Source organism: Lontra canadensis, unplaced genomic scaffold (genome assembly GCF_010015895.1).
Source record: "Lontra canadensis isolate GAN:19392208 unplaced genomic scaffold, GSC_riverotter_1.0 scaffold78, whole genome shotgun sequence".
NCBI lineage: Eukaryota > Metazoa > Chordata > Mammalia > Carnivora > Mustelidae > Lontra > Lontra canadensis.
In genome coordinates this window covers 4269691-4291671 of record NW_022631072.1, presented here as the reverse complement: position 1 = coordinate 4291671, position 21981 = coordinate 4269691, and positions in this window count along the sequence as shown.

The following is a 21981-nucleotide window of genomic DNA, read 5'->3' as shown; positions in this document are numbered from 1 at the left end:
TTTTTTGAAGAAACTCCATACTATTTTTAACAGTGGCTGTTTGAATTTATATTCCCACCAACAGTGAATGAGGGTTCCTCTTTCTTTCTCCACATCCTCACTGATAATTGTTATTTCTTGTGTTTCTGATTTTAGTGATCTTAATAGGTATAAGCTGATGTCTCATTGTGGTTTTGATTTGCATTTCCCTGATGATGAGCACTGTTCCCCATTTTTCCATGTGTCTTTTAGCCATCTGTATGTCTTCTTGAGAAAATGTCTTTTTTCTTTCTTTTTCCTGGTAAGCAAGTTAGGTAGTGTCAGGGCCTTGCTGATTTCCACAAGTGACCATGTGTTTTTGCTAGGGGTGGGAAAGGGGTGGGGAAGGGAGATGGCCCCTGCCAGCTGCTTTGTACCTGGAGGAGTCTTCCTACAAATCCCTGCCCCTCTGGGACGCATTCTGAAATGATTTAACTATTCTCCCTCTCATGTGCCCCAGGTGTTTTTCAAACTGCTGTTTCTTTACTTCATATCCAGGACTGTTTGTTGTGTTGTCTTTTTTTTTTTTTTTCCAGTTTTCTTTCCTTTTAATTTATTTTTTTATTGTGTTATGTTAGTCACCATACAATACACATTATGTTGTGTTGTCTTTTTAAGGGTGGGACTCAACTTCCTCTAGTCCTCTAGGCTCTCCCAGAGTGGAGCTGGCTGATTTTTAAAATTCCAGATTTTAAGTATAACTCATTGTGAGAACTCATGACATTCAGGCCCTCTTGCTTTCAAAGTCAAATGATTATGGGGCTTTGTCTCCCCCCATGCAGGCTCCTTGGCATGATAGTCTGTTTCTCCCTGTTCTCTGCCCCCCTCACCCCCCACCACGTCCCATCCTTCTCCCCAGACAGCCACAGTCCATTTTGCTCTCTGCTGCATTTTAGCTCTTCCTATCCTCTGATGTAGCCTCTTCTCTACCTTTTTTTTTTTTTTAGTTTTTATTTATTTATTTATTTGACAGAGAAAGAGAGAGAGAGAACACGTGTAGGCAGAGAGAGAGGGGGAAGCAGGCTCTCCCCCAAGCAGAGAGCCTGATGTGGGGCTCAATCCCAGGACCCGAGATCATGACCCGAGCCAAAGGCAGAAGCTTAACCCACTGAACCACCCAGCTGCCCCTCTCTACCTTTAGTTGTGGAGTTTGTTCTGCCAATCTTTGGGTCATTTTCTGGGTTATTTACACTCATGTGAGTGTTATCTAGTTGTATCCCTGGAATGAGGTAAGCCTAGGGTCCTCTAACTCTACCAGCTTTCCAGCCTCCTATCGTACTCCTTATTTGTCATCAAGTTTCCTATCTCAGACTTCAGTTGTGCCTCATTTGAGCATTCTGGGATCCTCCACTGTTGCAGAGTATGAAGTATGGATCCCTCATTATATCAATAAATGATTAAAAAAAACCTGGATATTCTAAATTTCTCTGATCTGGCATATCAATAATAGCAAAATTCTTTATTTCCTAATGAGAAATTCAGAAGTGAGTATACATGATCAATGATGAATCTTAAAATAGGTTCTTTTTCTATTTAGAGTTTATGTTGTATTCCTTATTTTCTTCCATAAAGGACTTGAGAAGTTTACAAGTAAAAGGCACATTTATAATACCAATTTTAAGCAGAAAGAAGACAGTTAACAACAACAGCAATAGTAAATTATACAAGTGGGGAGAAATGTATGTGCCAAAATGTAGGTTACTGTTGTCCCAGCAATTGAAAATTAAATTTGGATCAGAACTTCCTGGCAGCCAAGGGAAAAAAGGTGGTCGGGTGGAGGAGAGAACAAAGCATTTTACAAGGTTATGACATTAAAGCTCTGATCAGCAAAATTTGTCTCTGAGGGCTTAGCTAATGGGATCAGAATGCGCTGTGGCTTTGTGGGTTAAAGGCTCCCATATCCCTTGGGCTTTGATAGTTTTCACTGGACAGAAAAAAACACATTGTCAAAGGTGCTTTAAAAAAAAAGAGAAGTATGCTGTTGGATTGTTTAATCTCTTTACCATGAGAAACCTCACTGAAGCTCTGGGCCAACCAGCCAGGAAACAGCACGGATTGGATTGGGCACAAGTTGCTTAACCTCTGGTCACGTTGGAAGGATGCCTTCAGCCTTTCCAGATGCGTGGGTCAGAAGGCAGCCCCACGCGGGGCGTCTCTGGGTTTGCTACATCCCAGATCACACCCTGGAAACGATTTAGAAACAAAGGTTCTCAGGTTGCCAAGCTGTTCACCTGTCTGAAACCCATTGCCGTGCCCCTCATGGTCCCTCGAATAGCCTCATTCCTGGGAGTCTGCACCTGCTGCTCAAAGCATTCTCATTACTTTTTGAGATTGAAGAATGCTGTTCCCTGGTCCACCCTTCGAGGCTTAGTGTCATCTGGGTATGGATGTTCCCCTGAGCAGGACGGATGCGTACCACAGATAGGTCAATAATTTGATGTCCCTTGGAAATAGTGTTCTTCAACAAGTCATTCATAATTTATTTAGAGTGAAGGCAGAGAATGTATAAAAGAAGCAGGAGAAGGAGATTCTCTGGTGGTGGCCCTCATCCTCTCCCTTGTGGTTAGCTCTGGCCCCAGACATTCACATCACGCTCGGCCAAGCACAATCGTGCCACTGACAGGACACATCAGAATTCCGTGATAATACTGAATGTGTAGGTTTCTGGAGGTCTCAAGTCCCATTCGAAGTGGCTTATCAGAAATTCTTTCCAACAACCTATAGTCTTTCTGAGAGGACTTCTAGTAAATGCAAGCTTCTCCATTTAATTACATTTCCAGTGATGTTTTAATGCTTCTTATTGATCTGTGTCCTGGTCAGCTGCCTGACTGGCCTGCCCCTTAATCTTGCTCTGGTAGGCCTCAATGGAAATTTCTTTGGGGTCTTTTACATACACATTTATGACCTTTTAGCTGTACTGAAAGCTACAGAAATCAATCAAACAAATTCCAACAAAGGCCAATAGTGAAGACCCATTTCAGCAAACGAAACATTAAAAAATCTTGCCTGAGGAAAGTGTGGAGGAAACTTGGCCTTTTCCTTGCCCCCGATTGCTTTTTCTTGGATGCACTTTTGACAAGGGAAAAGAATACAGAAATTTGGACAGTTTAAAAAGCAACCAACGTGTACACAGGAGCAGGACACCCAGGATAATCTACCACAAGACTATTTCTCACATTAGGGTGAGCGCCACCTAGAGGGCATTTAAAGCTTCTTAAACCATTTAAGTGAATGTGTCATTTTTGATGAATAGTACCTATTGTATGCTGGGAAAAGTAGTAATGCTTGGGAAAATTGAAATTGGTGAACATTAGAAAGAAGAAAAGAAAGGATATTGGAAATAAATGTTAATTACGTGGGACTTGGTGTTTAGGTGGAAAATGCCTTATTATCCTATAGCTTGTCATCCATTACTGCCATCCAACCCTCTTTACCACTGGAAAATTCAACTTGTATGGTCTCGATGTCAGAAATAAAGGGTACACGTACCTTTAGTAATTTGGAGATGTGAGGAAACTGGGCTGTGTATCTTTTAAAAAGAGATTGTGTACTTAGTTTTTTCTCAATGTTTTACCTAAACGCACAACTACAATTTTAAGAAAGAGAGAAGACCCTTTTCTTTAATATAATGAATCAAGTTGACTGATGATTGGGTCTCCCACCCATGAGAGCCCTGAAGGTATTCACTCTTCTGTTCATTGAGGCACATACCCATCCAGTCTTTTTCTTAATCCTCATTCCCACTCACTGTGGTGCGTTGGGAGACAGGTGTCAAGATGATTATGACACAGACCTTATTCTGTTATCAATGGGAGAGCCATGCTTGGAGAGAGCCAGGAGAGAACTTTCTCTGAGAGATAAGAAAAAATTAGGAGTGCATGTGGGGAGAAGGTGGTGGTGGTGGTGGTGGTAGGGCGATGAGGCAAAGAGACTTTATGAGGTAGGAAATAGGGATCTTGGTGGATGAACTACAGTTAGTCAAACTAAATTTGCTGTCTCTCTGCATGTGTTTGGTGTATGTATGTAACTATAAAAATAATAGCTAATGAGGGAAATGTGGGAAAAAATATTTTTAGAAAAAGTGAATGAAAGTATGATTCTCCAACTTGGCAGGTCCATGGTATCCTCTAAACACAGTTACTTCAGTGATCACAGCCACTGGGCAGAGTTGGTGAAAGACCCATTTGTCCTCTCTAGTAGTCTGACCTCTTCATTTGATAGGATTAGAAACTAGGTCAGGGGCTGGGGATCATAAAGAGGCATGTCTACTGACTCATCATGAATTAATAGCTCAACAGGGACCAAATCCTTTGTGTCCTCACTCCTAATCTGAAGTCCTCTCTGCTGTGCCACACACACTGCTTCAAATTCACTTTCAATCAGATAATCACACTGTGATGCATATTCTGGAGACTTGATACCGGATGACTGTAGTTTCCATGATTGTCCCACATTTTCTGGGTTCTTTGTAAAGAACTGATATCAGAAAGGAGATGTATGTACCTAACTCGAAGGTGACTTCCGAGTGTGGTTAATCTCCTGTGTACAATGAGTTTTTTTAAAAGATTCATTTTATTGGAAGCTAAGGCAAATGCAGAGCAGTGAGTCTATTTAAATGCAATACTGCTTTTTAAGGAATCAGGTCCAGCCAATTTCTGATTCCCGGAGGCTAAATTCTATTAGGCATTAAAACTCAAATTTCAGGCACCTTGCACTGATGAACACAAGGAACATCTGTAGCAAGTTTCTAGCATCATAACCACTGAATACTGATTACTCTCGGAAGACCTAGGTCTACAATGTTAACGGGCTAAAATGAGGAAGGATTTGTTTCTAAAAATACAGAAGTACCTTCTACTTTTCAACTGGATGGAAAGAGGATGGTAGATGAAATTTTGATAAATATAACCTGTAAGTTTTCAGTTTGATTTTTCCAACTCCAAAGCATATATAGGACTTACCAATAGATATGATAATAGTAGGTACCATTAATTTGGTATCTGCCACTTTCTAGACATTTTATGTACATTATTCCAATCTTTATAGTAACCCTGAAAGTCAGTAGTATTATCTTCATTTTATAGGAGAGAACACTAAGGCTCATAGTTATTAGGTACCTTGATGCAAGTAAGACAGTTAGAAGGTAGGTCAGGCTAATCAAATGAGGCCAGAGTGACTCTATGCCTTTTACTCAATTCCAGGGATTGTCTGATTTGTTTTTACATTTTCACCTCCTAGCCAGACCTTAGTTTAGAAAATACAGTCAGTTTTTGAATTGTCTCTAGTTAAACGGTGAGGACTTTGGTGTTCAAAGAGTTTATGTATCCAAAAAAGTCAGATAAGAAATAGTCCAAAAGTGTAGTATGCTTAGCCTTGAACAGGAAGCTGCTTGCTTTCTGCCCTGTATTTGTATTACTTGCATACTGGAGGCAACATGAGGCCCACGACTTTCCATTCCAGGTAGAAGAAGTCGGAGACCCACAGGGGTATCTTTGTTTCTGTTTCTTTTCCTTTCTTCTTCTTCTTTCTTCTTTCTTCTTTCTTCTTCTTCTTCTTCTTCTTCTTCTTCTTCTTCTTCTTCTTCTTCTTCTTCTTCTTTCTTCTTTCTTCTTTCTTCTTCTCCTTCTCCTTCTCCTTCTTCTTCTTCTTTCTTCTTTCTTCTTTCTTCTTTCTTCTTCTTCTTCTTTTTAAAGATTTTATTCATTTATTTGACAGAGAGAGAGAGGGCACACAAGCAGGGGGAGTAGGAGAGGCAGAAACAGGTTTCCTGATAAGCAGGGACCTGGGACCATGACCTGAGCTGAAGGTGCCCCCAGGAATCTTAATGACTGAGCCACCCAGATGCCTCAGGAATCTCCTTCTTGACTGAGATGGAGTAGACCAGCCATCAGTATGGTCTTTTACTTGGCCTCAGAAGTTTTCTGTGTTCACTCTCTCTCTTTGTTTGCCTCTTCTGATGCTTCCCTACTCAGACTTTATCCTTTCCCTTTCCTTTGCCGTGGTGGCCCTGATCAAGAGCTCATTCTGGACTGAAGGTGGCCACACGCTCTGACCTGCTTTGTGAATTGACATGTGTTTGCTAAGAGATTATTGTTCTTGGCCTGTTTCCTCCAACTTGTTAGATTTGTGGCTTCAGCCATTTCTAATTTGTTCCCCATGGCCTGATGTCAGGGGGATCAGAAAGAAGGGTTGATAAACAGAGTGAAAGGAGTAGGAGTCAGAGGGCTGGAATCTGTCCTTGAGTGGTAGGAGGCCAGGAATTGATAGGATGCAACAGGAGACTTCAAGAGGATGTGTACGATTGACTTAGAGGACAGACTGTATTCCCATGAGAGACTGAGGAATAGGATGAAAAGTGGGTATGAGGACTTTTTCTTTTTTCTTTTTTTTTGGTTAAATAGTCAAGCTTTAGCTAAGCTCAGTAAAAGAGAATAATGCTTGGATATCTCACAGTGTCCAAAGATGAATGCAGCTGCCCTCTGAAGTAGAAACATGAATGTTACCACCTTTTTCCATATCTCTCTTATGTGCTTCTTTCTGCCTCGATGCCTGATTTTTCTCCCTCTACAGGGAGCATGGACACCAAGATGATCTTAGTCTCATATGTTACAGGTACAGTGACAAAGAAAGAGACTAGTCTTTTTGTTTACTCTTGTATTTTTCCTCTCGTCTCTCACTTTCTTCATTTTTTTCCCCTTTCTCTCCTTTCAAGGTCCATAATTTTCAGGAGTAAATAATCAAACCAGATTGTGTCAGGTGTTTAACCCCTGGACCAATGAACATTATAGAAACATGGCGGGTTTTGTTGCTGTCATGTGGATGGGTTGGAGAGAGGCATTTTTTCGTGCAGGGATGACAGTTTATGATCACGATCCTCAAAATCCAGAATCTGACAGGAACGGGTAAGTGGTACAATAAGAGTGTTAATTAAAATGGTGATTATGTTTAATAATGAAAACAGCCAACTTTTATTGGGCCCAACCAATACTGTGCTAAGTGTGTGTGTGTGAGTGTGTGTGTGTATGATATAAAATCTCATTTAATCATTATGATTCTAAGAAGTAGTTAGTGGGGCATCTGGATGGCTCAGTTGGTTAAGAATCTGCCTTTGACTCAGATCATGATTTCAGGGTCCTGGGATCGAGCCCCACATCCGGCAGTGGGGAGTCTGACCCCCCTCTCCTCACTTTAAAAAAAAAGAAGTAGTTAGTATTATTCTCACTTTATAGATCAGAAATCAAGTTCAGTATAGCCCACACTATTAACTACCGTACTGTCCTGTCTGATCTGATGATTGGCAGTCATTATAGAAGAATAACTTGTGAGATATTTGATAAGGTTTATTAAATGATAGTGCAAATTAACTCTTTGGTTTTTTTTTTGTTTGTTTGTTTTTTTAAAGAGTTTATTTATTTATTAGACAGAGAGAGAGATCACAAGTAGGCAGAGTCAGACAGAGAGAGAGAGAGAGAGAAGCAGGCTCCCCGCTGAGCAAAGAGCCCGACGCAGGGCTCGATCCCAGGACACTGAGATCATGACCCCAGCCTAAGGCAGCGGCTTAATCCATTGAGCCACCCAGGCACCCCGCAGATTAACTCTTTGTAATCCTTTTTTGTGACCAGCAAACCAAATAGGGGTGAGCTGCAAGAATGCAACACATGCTGCAAGATACATTAATAGTGCTTCATTATCATGCAGTGTCTTTTGAGTATTTTTACATTGTCAATTGTCTATTTTTTATCCCAACCTGATAAAGTAATACACAGTTACACAAAGTGACCTAATAAAGTCTAACATAAGCCCAGTGCCAAAGGGAAGAATACAATTTCAGTTTCTGATTGCCCAGATTTTCTGATTCCCTTACTGCTTTTCAGTTGAGTAGCTGTAGAGTTTTTATTTCTAGAGAGAAAAAAATTGATTCTATGGTTCTGAATAATAACTGATACCTTCTACATTGATCTTACAATGCTGGAGAGGAATTGATAATATATAAAGTTTCAGAAAACTAGGAAGAAAGAACTTTCATAACCTTGGACATAGCAGCAGTAACTCAATAAATTTTTTTTGGTTTCAATTTTATTTAATGCAGTTTTAACATAAAGCAAGAAAAGGGTAAACTGGGGGTAGTTTTTGCTTTGACTCTAAACTGATTACATTCTCACTGACCACGTACTACCATATTGAAAGAAAGCGTGGTGACTTGGACCCCAGACACCTAGTTTATTGAGCCTCGATTTCTTCATTTATAAAATAAAAATGTTAATGACAATTACTTTCACTATCTCATAGGTTTATCCTGCATGTCAAATGAAATAGTTTATATGAAAGCATCCCATGGACACTAAAAATATTATACCCTTTTTTTAACCCCTATGAGTAATATTTATTTCAGAAATTCAGAAACTTCAGAGAGTTATAAAGTGAACATTCCTGTATCTACCACAAAGTTTAAGATGTAAAAGACAACTGATAATTTGAATTCTCCTCGAATGCCATCCTGGGAAATTCCTGAAAGAGTAGAATCATGTACTGAGTTGTTTCATATATTCTTTAAAGTTTTCCAGTAATTGAGTATAAAAAATGATTTTCTTTTTGTTTTCATGCTTATGTTAACCAAGTTCATCTTTTTTGAAGAATTTATTTGATTTTGAAGCAAAAGCACGTCAGTTTCAATACTATATGTATATTAAAGTTAAATAACTTCACTATTTTGTCAACTCAGTATTATTAACATTTAATCGAACATGAATTGATAAACAGTTGTGAATTTATCAATAGCAGCAAAGTGTTCTTCACTTTATATAATGGTGTCAATAACATTTTAAATCTCTGTTTTGATTCAAATATGGAGAATGTTTAAAATCATTGTTATTTTTATTTTTATTTATATAATATTTAATTATTTTATTATGTATTTATTTTAATTATTAATAAATTATTATTTTATTTTATTGTGATTTTTATTATGAAATTTATTTTATATTTTATATTTTTATTATATATATTTATATTTTTATTATGAAATTTTTATATTTTTATTACAAAATTTTCAGCATGAATATTTATACCTGTCTAGGTAGGCACAGATAAGCTTCTCTTTTCCTTCAGGTGTCACAAATAACTTTGTAACATACAGTGTGATAGCTGTGAGAGGATAGAAATCACACTACCGTGTGTATGTGTGTGTGTGTGTGTGTTTGATTATTGGATACTTAGGAAATGTATGTTTTATTTCAAGAAAACCTTAAATAGAATTTAAAAATGATGTGCAGTGAAGTGTTACCTCTGCAGGTTTGTTTGCTCAAACATTGCACATTCCAAAGAAAGTAATGGCCCTTAATCTTTTCCTGGGAGATAATCTCTAGGCCCTTGTAATGGTCTGCTTGATAAGAGTGTCTTTATATACCTGAGGCCTTTGGCCACACCAGGTAGTCCATGCTAGGAAGTGATTTATGGTGGATGCCCGTTTTTGTTCACCTGGAACCCTGGTCCACACTGCATCTATTTGACCTTCAGGGAGACTGGAGATTGAGTAGGTAAGGTGCTCAGCCACAAAGATATTCTATGCCAACTGACTAGCCCCTAATAAAAACTCTGGATACCAGGGGTCAGGTCAACTTCTTGGTTGGCAATACTTTGCACGAATTGTGATACATCATTTCTGTAAGAATTAAGCGTTGTCCATTTGCCTTAACTAGGAGTGGTTAACTGGAAGCTCACACCTGGTCTTTCCTGATGGCTTTGTTTTTGCTGATTTTAATTGTTTTTTTTTTTTTTTTAAAGATTTTATTTATTTATTTGACAGAGATCACAGTTAGGCAGAGAGGTAGGCAGAGAGAGAGGGGGAAGAAGGCCCCCAGCTGAGCAGAGAGCCTGATGCGGGGCTCGATCCCAGGACCCTGGGATCACAACCTGAGCCAACGGCAGAGGCTTTAACCCACGGAGCCACCCAGGCACCCCTAATTGGTATTCTTTTATCATAACAAGGCATCATCATGAGTATAAGAGCTTCTCTGAGTTTTGTGACTTGTTCTAGCAAATCAGTAAACCTTAAGGTGGTCTTGGGGAACCCCTGATACAGTTTTGTGTCAGAACCAAGATTGACTAGACTGACCCTGACTTACAAAAACATGACAAAAACATAGTTTGGGAAAAGGAAGAGTGAGAGGGTAGGGGTTGACAGACTTTTGATTCTTATATGGCTTCCTGGTCACCCACGGTATGTAATAGCAGCTGTGCTGGGATATGTAAAACTTCCCAGTCAAATTAAGGAATAATAAATCCAATTCCTGAGAAGGCAGTTCACTGATATCTAAGGTGATAAAAAATAACAAGAAACAAGTTAACTATACAATCTCTTGGTTATCATTATCTGTAACAGCAAAAATGAAAGTAAAGGAGAGTGGTAGAGTAGATCCTGATGCTGGACAAAACTTGGGTTTTGGCCAGTTCAAGGTAGAGCTCTAGCCTCAGGGCCACCACCAAAGAGAGAAATCACGCTGAGACAATAGTTAGAAACTTCAGGACATCTCCTCACCAAGAAGATTCTTCAGGTAGGGGAGGACAAAACCAAGAAACTACTAAGAGCAGGAGGTTTGACACGAAGGAGTTGTTTTATCTTCTGGGTTGGTATCATCAGCTTCCTAAAGATCTTTTACTAAAATGAATGTGAGAGTGGTCAATTTAGGGGCAGTATCCTTGTTTCAAACGCAGGGTAGAAGAACATGTTGTCTTGGTCGATACAGGATGCACAGCTCATATTGAACAATTATGATGGCTGCATGTAACCCAGACACATAGAAGGTTATTTCAGAGAGGATAGCTAGCCTGGGGGATTGGATGATGTCATGTTCGTTTGCTCTGAGAAGGGGGAATATCTTTCTCTTCCTGTAAATGCTAAATGAACTCCCTAGATGAAACGTTTGATATGCTTTGTATATAAGCCATGCTGGATTGACACTATGATGATTAAGGTGTTCATTCACTTAATATGCCTTTTTTTAACTGGGTCATGATAGGTGCTGTGATTGAGGAAGCTCCTTTTGCATGGGCACCCCTTGTATACTTAGTGCCATAAAATCAAACAGTGGTTTGGGAGGCCCTGTCAGATTTGTCTCAACTTCTCCTTATGGGTCTTACAAATGCCCAGAAAATGAGAATGATTCACAGATGAATGGGGGAAAGACAACAAGGAGATTCAAGGGACTCACCTCAGTAGGGTAGAAATTATTAGAAGGTTATTAATAAATAGGATGAATGAAGTAGACATTGATGAGGTTGAAACAAGTCTCAATGCAGCACCATGGGAGATTGGGTGGAGTGTTGGGGGCCTTTGCTGGTCCTCAGCATTAAAGGGCCCCAAACACATATGTGGTATTTACCCTAGTTTGGAAGAATTTAAAGTGTTAGGAGGCAAAGATGACAATGAAAAAACTGACTTCTAATTGCTGAGGGTGTTGGTCTGGCAACTTAATCAGGATGAAGACTAATAAAAGTGCGAGGGTCCTTTAGTTCATCCCCTGGGAGGGGACCGAAGGCCATATGCACAATACATAAGGAAAATGGCCACGGACTGGAGAAGAAACTTTTCTAGGATTCCTTCATATGGTAGTCAAATGCACTATGACTCTAAAACCTGGTGGTGAAATCCTAACAAGGGCTATAATTAGACTGGGAAGATATGGAGATACATGGTTGATGTAAAACTGTGGGTGAAATTGGGATATTTGAATTGGCTTTATATGAAGTGATTATGTCTCTTTTCTCTGAATGCATTATTGGGATGGATATTCTATATGATTATGGAACACTTCTCTTTTTAGTATTATTAAGCAAAAGTCATATAATTTTGTCTAGTTATATTCCTCTGCTTTTTTTTTTTTAAGATTTTATTTATTTATTTGACAGAGAGAGAAATCACAAGTAGGCAGAGGCAGGCAGAGGGAGGGAGAAGCAGCCTCCCTGCTGAGTAGAGAGCCAGATGCAGGGCTCGATCCCAGGACCTGAGCTGAAGGCAGAGGCTTAACCCTGTGAGCCACCCAGGAGCCCCATTCCTCCACTTCTTTGTGTGTGTTTTGTGGAAGTAGGTGGGAAATACCCTGGTACAACCATACAGTTCTTCTCATACCACCTCAGATTTTTTTTTTCTTTTTCCCTACTTAATATAATGATCCTGGGACCAGGATTGAAAGTAACTGTGCCAGATGCAGGGATGATTCCTATGTGAGAAACTGTAACGCTACCTTTAAACCTTTATGCCCAAATTTCTAGGGGCCTGATGGCATGGATTATTCCTATATCCTATCTGGCAAAATCGGGGTTGACAGTAAATGCAGCTATATTGCTCAGTGGTTGAGACAGTCTGGACCTAGATGTACTATGAGATATTTCTATACCTATATGTATTCCCACCCTGTATGGATGGGAATGAATTGAGGGGAAGACTGGATTGTTGCTTGAATCTGGACCAGCACAGTGGCTGAACCTAACGTCCATGCCAAAGGTGGAAAAGTTTTGGTAAAAATTAGTGACAAATGGAGAGAAAGAGAAAAAGTAGCTGAAAGTAAAGGAATGAATGCACATGTTATGAACCAAGGGAAGTCCAGTATAACACTGGTCCTTTGGGAGAGGCTCAAAGTAGGAAAACAAGACTTTCTCTCAGCACAGTTATACCGGGTACCTGAAAGGATGGAATCATGTATTGGCTGAGATCACTTCTGCCTTTTCAAACTACTTTTTGACAAGGCCAAACGGAAGCCTGAAAACCGGGGTGGTATTGCTCTGGGAGATAGTTTGGTCATACAGTATGATGATGCACTGGATCCACTGTTAGTTCCTCAGTGGAACTCTAGTAATATGCTGGTGTCCACTGACTGACATTTCAGGTTTCATTAGCTACAAAGGATAACATTTGGGAGGGAATTTCCAGGAACTATTCCCTACCAGGCTATCAAACCCTGTGGTATACAACTCTTGGCAGACTGATGACTGTGTACCTATAAACTTTGATGATTAAATGCTTAGAAAGTTTGCTGGTTATGATGGGAAAAAATATAGCAGTGGTATGCCCTACCTGCCACAAATACATATTGCTCTTGTTTTTGTGCATGGAAAGCTATTAAATAGAAAGAGATCATGGGTTTCTGATGGGATTATAGCGGCAGGCATTACGTGGAGGTCCTCATTTCCCTGGGGAACAGTCACACCCTGAGATGGAAGAAGGCTTTATGATTTAGTCAAAGTAAACTCAATCTAGCTGTGACTACTACTCATCTAACCCTAGTATGGGTGGCCCAACATTTTGGGGCACAGACCTATACCTTGATTGCACCCAGCCCATTAGTACACAGTGGTAACAACATGCATGGCGGATATCACACTGGCCCACAAGGCAGAAAAGGGTTTTAGGGGAGACAGATACCTATCTGGGTATCATGGGACAAGCTAAATTCACCTTTGATGAGGAGCACCATTCATAATAATTTCCAATTAATTAGGAAAACAAATCAGGGGAAATTCTATGCGAGGAGGAAAGCAAGGGATGGGAGTCAGCCTGGAAAGATGATGAAGTTTAATGAGGTGGGATAAGCAGACTCAAAAATAATGCTGGGTAATTTCCACTGTGTTGGGAAAAGGCTTATGCTTCAACCTGATAGGGCCTCTACTCTGTTTTAATGTAGTCAGAGGACAAAATAATGATGGGCAGTGGCCCCCATCTTAGCTGTTGAGGCTCAAGGAGCACACTGTGGGGATCTTAGTCAAATCTCTGGAAGTTCTCTGATGGCATTCATAATTATGTCCTGGCCCCAAGAAGACATCAGAAAAAGACATATCCTGTAGTACATTTAGCAGGGTAGTACTAGAACTATTCTGAGTATTATCCACATCTTCAGAGTGAGGTCAGCTGTTCTGTATAATCACACACAATATAAACCAGTTTCAGTATGAGTGTGAAGTGAAATAGGGTACTAGCTTTGTTTCCAGTGGACTTAGAGCCCAGAAATAACCCAGCTGTGAATTGTCTAACAATTCTTGTCTATAATAGTATCTGGTATATGGGCAAGGGCCAGAGATAACCTCTGTAATTCTTCCTAATTTGTTCTGTAATGAAATAGAATTGTAGCATGACTATATTGTGATAAGGCGTAACACTGGGATTGTTGGTGAAATTCATTGACCTTATGTAAATAAATCACTTGTATGGTAATACTGATACTGATGATCAACTATATTAGGTTTAATTAAAGCCGCCTCAGGATATAATACCCATGGAATATGACTGGCCTGGAGAAGAACTAGATTTCTTTAACTGTCAGCTAATTTCTATACTAAATAGTTTAGTACAAGTTTATCATAAGGTATCAACATTGGTAGATAAAGGGGGGAGTCTACCAGTCAAATTATCACAAAAATATAAAAATGTATGTAATAGCTTTATAACCTGGATGAGTTGTTTCTTTAAATCTATCCTTTTAAATCTAATCCGTACTGGTCCCCCAAGTGTTAGGCATATTCATATTGATACTATTGATGTATCAGTCATGTAAATGCTACACTAAATGTAGCTGTTCAGAACAGCAGGAACATTTTGCTCTAAGAGAGCCTAGGACCAGGCTGGTGGTCTGTGCAGTAAAGGGGCTACACATTCCAAAAAAGAAAAAAAAAAAAAAAGACTGTTGACCATCTTCTGGAAGATAACCTCTAAGCCCTGGAATAGCCATTCTGATAAGAGTGTCCCTGTGCATGAACAGACATATCTGCAAAGAAGACATCCAGATGGCCAACAGACATATGAAAAAGTGCTCCACATCCCTTGGCATCAGGGAAGTACAAATCAAAACCACAGTGAGATACCACCTCACACCAGTCAGAATGACTAAAATTAACAAGTCAGGAAATGACAGATGCTGGCGAGGATGCGGAGAAAGGGAACCCTCCTACACTGTTGGTGGGAATGCAAGCTGGTACAGCCACTCTGGAAAACAGCATGGTGGTTCCTCAAAAAGTTGAAAATAGAGCTTCCCTACGACCTAGCAATAGCACTACTGGGTATTCACCCTAAAGATACAAATGTAGTGATCCGAAGGGGCACATGCACCCGAATGTTTATAGCAGCAATGTCCACAATAGCCAAACAATGGAAAGAACCTAGATGTCCATCAACAGATGAATGTATAAAGAAGAAGTGGTATATATAGACAATGGAATACTATGCAGCCATCAAAGGAAATGAAATCTTGCCATTTGTGATGACGTGGTTGGAACTAGAGGGTATTATGCTTAGCGAAATAAGTCAATCGGAGAAAGACAACTGTCATATGATCTCCCTGATATGAGGAAGTGGAGATGCAGTGTGGGGGATAGGAAGGGAATAAATGAAACAAGATGGGATCGGGAGGAAGACAAACCATAAGAGACTCCAAATCTCACAAAACAAACTGAGGGTTGCTGGAGGGACTGGTATAGGAAGAGGGTGGTGGGGTTATGGACATTGGGGAGATTATGTGCTATGGTGAGTGTTGTGAAGTGTGTAAACCTGGCGATTCACAGACCTGTATCCCTGGGGCTAATAATACATTATATGTTAATTTAAAAAAATGAAATTATATTAAAAAAAAAAAGAGTGTCCTTGTGTACCCTGGGCTTTGGGCCTTGACAGATAGGTAAGTGCCTCCCTCTTATAAGGACCCTCACCATTACATTGGACCACTTGAATAACTAAGAGTAATCTCTCCATTTTAAGAGTCTTAACTTCATCATGTCTGCAAAGTCCCTCTTGCCACGTAAGGTAACACATTCACAGGTTTTGGAATTTAAGGCAGGGACATCTTTGGGAAGGCATTATTCAATCTACCCTATGTAACAAAGTAGGCAGGTGTAAGAACCTCCCAAGCAAGTCTTTTGGAAAAGTGACCAACTCTCTGTAAGTCTTGGGAGGTAAAAGGATATTGGGTGTCTGTATGGAAGGGTAGAGCACATGTTTTTCCAACAGGGACAGAACTGCTTCTCAGTTCTGATGGTTATTGCTGTGTGGGAGTTTTGGCTGCTGGAGAAGACAGGCAGTCCAGTGTGTGTATAAAAGAGCTCAGTGTTAAAATGTTGATGGCCTATTCATTTTAAAGTTTAAAAATACACTGCAGAGGTCACGCAAAGCAAAGACAAATCCTGTCTTCTCTGCTGTTCACACTTCCACAATCATAATGAAATTGAACAAAGCAGTGGTTGTCCCACTATAGGCTAGGGCTTTTTTCGCCTATGAGAAAAAAAACCAATACATTATAATAATGAAAATGTAATTTAGAAGATGCTTCTGCATTTAATCCTTATGGTTGCTATGTGAGATTGGTTGCACTGTCCCTATCTTCAAGGGAAGAGTCTAAGGAATTTAGAGGGTGAAGGGTGAGCCCAAGGACTCCAAGGGAAGGCTGAGAGGCAGAACCAGGATTTGAACTCCTGTCTTTTCCGTCCAAATCCCATCCTTTTTTCACTTAACTTTTTTCACTTTCCATTATCTATAACTAAGTCTTGTTAAATTAACTAAACAAGGAGGTCATTAGACTGAGGTGGCTCTAGCTCTGTGGCCCTCTAGGAAGCAAACCAAAATCTAAGTTATGAAATGGAAACCTAAGGTCAACCAATCACAAATAAGCTTTAAACTACAGCCAATCAGTAATCTCCTTGCCTTGCTCCCGCCTTTTCTCTACGGAAGTCTCGCCAAGGGCTCCTGTTGGCGGAGCATACCCCAGTACTTCCGGTTGCGCGACTCCTCATTTTTCAATCGATTTTTGCTTCAATAAACTCTTAAAATGTTCAGTATGTCTCAGTTAGCTTTTAACAGTCCCAGCGTACACTACGCCAGTTAGCATCTCCTACGGTTATTCGTGTAGGTGAGGCGCAAACTGCTCTCTCATGGACTCTGCTTGTCCTACATGTCAGGCGCGCCTGGCTGTGTGGCGTCCTCCCGGCTTCAGCTTTGCTCACAGAGCGGCTGGAGCTCTGACCCAGAGCATGCAGATGTGGCGAGACGAAGGTTGTCCAAACCTGAACAGCCGTCCGTGTGCAGCAAGAAAACACATTTCCCCACACTTCTTGCATTATAGGGAGACATGCTAAAAGCAGCCCCCATTCTCCCTCCTCCAAGACAAGTTCAAAAAGAATCCACAGCTCCATTATCCAGGAAGGACCCAGAAGAAGGGAATGGGAGAGGGCAGTTCAGAGAGTGGCTTGCATAGGCACTCTTTGAGGCCATCTCATTTCAAAGTCTGACTTCCCATTCCTTTAACTGAGCAGAGCCCTTTTGCTCAACATTTCGACCTCCTTCCTTTTCCCTCCTGCAGCTGGGTATTGTGTACATCACACACTTACAGTTGTTAGCCATTAGCTGGCTTTTACTATTGACTCTTTTTTCTTTGTTCCCTTTTTTTTTTTTTTCCCCTTGAAAGCTTCATTCAGTACTCTGGCTTGAAAAAAGCTCGGCATGAATAAAAACAACATAATTCTCCCCCTTTCTGTCTCTGTGAGAAGCCAATCTCAGAACAAGTTGTGTCCATTTTCTGTAGCTAGAGCGACTTAAAACTTGTGGTTGTGCTTAGGGTTCTGAAGCAGGATGTGCAGAACATTGGAAGAGGGCCATTAGTCAGTGAACCAACTTCCCTGGGCAGATAGGCAGGGAGGATCTTGAAGGCTGAATTTTTGTCTTTGTTTTTTCCTGTTTGCTGCCAACTGCAAGTTACAAATTGGATACAAATTCCTTAACCTTTGGCCAGCAGCACTCAATTTCATGCTTTCTAATTTATATGTAAACAGAATTGCAAATTTGACTTAATTATGTTTCCCTCAAGTTTTTCCATCCTATTTTTGGGGGGATTATTTTGTTATTTGTTTCATTCTAATTAACTCTTGACTTCCTGGAACATTCTGTTGTGTTACCCCGGAAATTCCAACCTTTCATAAGCATTCACTATCACAGACTGTTGCCTGAAGCTAAAAACAAAACCTTGAACACCTTCAGAAATGTTTCCATTTGAAAGAATATCCTTGCCTGCAACCTATGGAGGGAGCCTGGTGCTAACAACATCTTGATTTTAGACTTCTAGCCTCCAGAACTGTGAGAGGATAAATTTCTTTGATTTAAGCCATCTAGTTTGTGACAATTTGTTATGGCAACCCCAAGAAACTAATATAGCAACAAACATAGAAGATTCCAGAGAAGTTCCCAGGCTGATTTTGGGAGGCTTTTTCCTTGAGAATAGAATAGAGTATGTAAAACAAATATAAACTATGGGATAAGTCCACATCAATGAGCAATAGTTGTCTTCTCCTTGGGGTGGGAAAAATGTAAAGACTGACTCTATTCAAAGAAGTTTCTAGATATCACTTGTATTCACAGCCATATAGGCCTACACTTAATTCTCTCACTTTTTTTTTTTTATTTAGAGAAAATAAGGTTGCGGTACTAATTGTTATTTTTTCAAATGGAAACATTTCTGAAGGTGTTCAAGGTTTTGTCCCCCCCCCCCCCCCCCCATTTTGTAGCTTCTGGTGGTTACTGGCAGTCTTTGGCATTCATTGGTTTGTAGACGCGTCACTCCAATCTCTGCCTTGGTTTTCATATGCATTCTCCTCTGAGTCTCTCTGTGTGTTTTCTCCTCTTACACAGACACCTGCCATGGGGTTTAGAGCCTACCCTAATCTGGAGTCCTATCATCTTAACCAATTACATCTGCAAAGACCCTGTTTCCGAAGAAGGTCACATTCTGGGGTTCTGGGTGAGTATGGATTTTGGGGCACACTATTAAACCCACAACAATTGCTGTTCAAGGATTTAAACTAACTGTAATGATGACAAGTGTGAGAATTTCAAGCACATGTCTAGAAATTCTGTTTATTCAGTCATGTAATTTTGACATTTTGAGGATGGAGACCTCTATTTTTGGGGAGGCAGAGGGGGATGTCATCAGGGTTTGGTAGATAGAATCCAGATCTTCTGTTCATTCATATGTGGACAGTCTTTTCCATATATCCAAAACAAACAGATAAGATATTAGAGTAGTCAAGCCAGGAAGAACTAAATCCAGAATGCAGAGGGGAGTATTTTTGAATCCTCTCTGGTAAGGACAACACAAGATGCACCTGCAAAGCCCTAGAGAGGGTTCAGGTTATGACCTATATTATTATTATCTGAAAATCCTTCCTACTTAAGCTTTAGCTTATAATTGAGTTTTTAGAATTGATATTTAGCATATGACTTGCACTTTCAAGATCCAGTGGAAAGCCTATCTAGTTGAAGTGGGATAATAACTTCTTGTCATCAGGATAGTAGGCCTGTCTGGGGGCCACTGAAATATTTTAGTGATATGCTAATACAGAAATGTACTAATTTAAAAATTCCGACCTTAAGTGACCTGTTGGTGCTAATGCCTGGTCCTTTGAATTTGACCCAATTCAGCAACAACCAATATATTCTGGGAAAGGAGATAAGAACAAAGGATAGGCATAAGTCACTGAGCTACTTTCTTTCCAGATTTCTCAACTTAATTTCCGGTGTTTAATTAGTCTCTCACCCTCTCTTCTAAACAGCAAGACATCTGGTTAATAGTGTAAGCCAATGGTAATGAGGGAAGTTTATACAAGGAACAAAGTTCCTGAAGGTGGTGCTGGGTGTACAGGTGGGAAGACGTTCAGAATCAGGGGATCTGGAGGATTGGCCTTGAGTCAGAGAAGTGCCTTCCCAGAAAATAGCAGATGGATCTAGGCACACTGGACATCGGGAAGCTTGAAGCACAGAAATCCGATGAATCCCCAAATGCGCATACTGAGATAATTACAGTTAAACCACATCTTGAAGGATTTGTTGACTGTTCAATCTGCAGTCTGCCCTAATAACTACTATTTCCCCACATCTGCTAAATTCATGCAGCTATCCATGGTTTATCCACAGGGAAGCAGGATAAATGATAAAGATAAATAATTTTAACAGCAGTTTGCTTTATTGTAATGAGGAGGCATCATTAATAAGAACTTGTTGACTCCTGGATTATCAATTGCTCCAGTGGATTTTGATTATTCTAGAGTTTTTAAATGAATTAAAAATTATTTTCTGTTTGAGAGTTGATGGGATATGGATTTTGAAAATAAAGAGCATTTTTATTTTTCTGCACACTGATCACTTTGAAGCTTACCGTGGTTTCTGAATTGTATTTATTTGTCATTCCATAGCCACATTACCCAATACAGTAAATTTAGTAGATTAGCTAGGAAACTGAAACCTAAATTAATCAGTATATTTTCAATCATCATAATGTCTGCAGTTTCAACCATCATAATATTTGTACTGTGTGAAAAGATACCAGATGACTGCTAAGATTAATCTCTTCTGCTTTGAAGAGATTCATTAAATTTGCAATTATTTTGCTTATGACATCAGTGTTAAATTAATTTATTTCAAGATCTCAGAAATAGATGTATTTGTGAAGATATCATTTTTGTTTCCAGACATTTATGACAGATACCCATTCCACAAAAGCAAAAATACTTAAGACAAAAAATTAATTCAAGCTGTAATATAATATTTCAGTCTAATTTTCATTTATTCATTCACTCATTTACTTAATCAATAGTTATTTTTGTGAGAAAGTACTATATGTCACTGACTATTCTAGACACTGATGACATAGGGACAAAAGAAGCCCTACCCTAATAGTAGAGTTAATATTCCAGTATGTATAGTTGAGGAGACAGACAATAAGCAATAGTAACAAATACGTAACATCTCAGGGCTGTCAAAATGTGTAAGTGCCATCAAAAATGGGGAGCAAGTAGGAGGATACTGAGTGAAATGGGATGGTGGCTTTCTGCAGAGACTAGAGGGAGGCACAGGCGGACCTAGACTTGTTATAAAGCAAATGAAGCTTAAGCTTCAGGAACTTTCACTGGTATGGGTCTCTTTGAGTGATGGGAGCTGCTGGGCATGTAGAGTGTAAGTATGGAGAGGGAAGCCGGGGTTGCCATCAGGAAGCATATCTATGTATGCATTTCTGTTAAAATGCTGAAGATATCTCCAAAGAAAGTGAACAGTTAACTCCAACATAATCACTAGAGCTCTAATAATTTGCTATAATTTCTGTTCTCATTCTAAAAAAAAAAAAAAAGAAAAAACCTAATTCTGTATTTGAGGTTTTACTTCTTTCTAAAATAATATTCTCTGTCGGGGTACCTGGGTGGCCCTGTGGGTTGAGCATCCAGCTCTTGGTTTCAGCTCGGGTCATGACCTCGGAGTCCTGGGATGGAGCTCCGTATTGGGCTCTGTGCTCAGTGTGCGGTCTGTTTGAAATCCTTTCCCCTCCCTTCCCATCTGCTCCTCTCCCTGCTCCTGTGTGTGCTTTTACTATCTTCACCCCTCCAATAAATACATAAAATCTTTAAAAAAGAAAAAGAAAAAAGAACACTCCTTGTCATAATTGTATTAGTTTCAGGTCCCAACCAACCTTTATGCACTCAGCCTTGGGAATCTCAGGGCAAGGGGCAGACAGGGACACCAAGGAGGCTGTTGGCTGGAGCTCACAAGAGGGTGATAGGCATGAGGCCTTGCAGAGGTGGTGGGAAGGGGCAACAGACCTTTAAGAATTTTGGGTTTTATTCTTACTAGGTTTTGAAGCCAATGAAAATTTTGAACAGAGGAGTGACCTGATCTGATTTACATTTTAATCAGGTCCTTTAAAAAGAATCACTCCTACTACTCTTTGGAGTTTGAGTGAACAGGCAAATGTAGAAGCAAGGAGATACGGTGGAAGGACACATGCGGCAGCCGTTGGGGTTTTGTGGGTAGCAGTAGAGGTGGTGAAAAATGCTAGCATTTGGGATATATTTGTAAAGCAGAGCTGAGAACACTTGCAAGTGGATTTGATGTAGTTAATAAGAAAAAGAGAAGAGTCAAGGAACATGCCAACGGTTTTGGTTTGAATA